This window comes from Penaeus monodon, chromosome 23 (assembly GCF_015228065.2).
Source record: "Penaeus monodon isolate SGIC_2016 chromosome 23, NSTDA_Pmon_1, whole genome shotgun sequence".
Classification (NCBI taxonomy): domain Eukaryota; kingdom Metazoa; phylum Arthropoda; class Malacostraca; order Decapoda; family Penaeidae; genus Penaeus; species Penaeus monodon.
Window position 1 is genome coordinate 7,674,849 of NC_051408.1, and position 572 is coordinate 7,675,420.

The window sequence follows — 572 nt, forward strand, 5'->3', positions numbered from 1 at the left end:
AAAGGAGAGAGAGATAAAAATAGAGGATTCACAGACATCTTTCTCCGGTAAATAGAACATTTGGGGCTTGTATGTTATGGGTGGGGTTAAGGGGGTTTTTTGTATGTATAATAAATTAATTATAAAATATTAAAAATAAAAATAATATAATAAATTTTTTTTAATTTTTGGGGTTTTGGGGTGTGGTGGTGGGGGGGGGGGTGGTGGGGGTGGGGGTGGGGGGTTGGGTGGGGTTTTGGATGGGGGGGGGGTAAAGTTAGGGTTGGTTGTAATTTTGTAAAATAGAAGTAAAAAGAAAAATATAAAAAATATATATATATAAAAAAAATTTTATAATAAAAATAAGTAAAAAATTAAATATAAAAATATAAAATAATAAATAATATAAAAAATATAATGATAGAGAAGATAGAAGAGAAAAAAGATGATAGAAAAAGATAGAAGATAGATAGATAAAAGAGATAGCACAGCTACAAAACATTATAAGTATATAAATAGAAAAAAAAGAAATTAAAATATATAATAAATAATATTATAATAAAAATAAAATTTTAAATAAATATAAATATAGG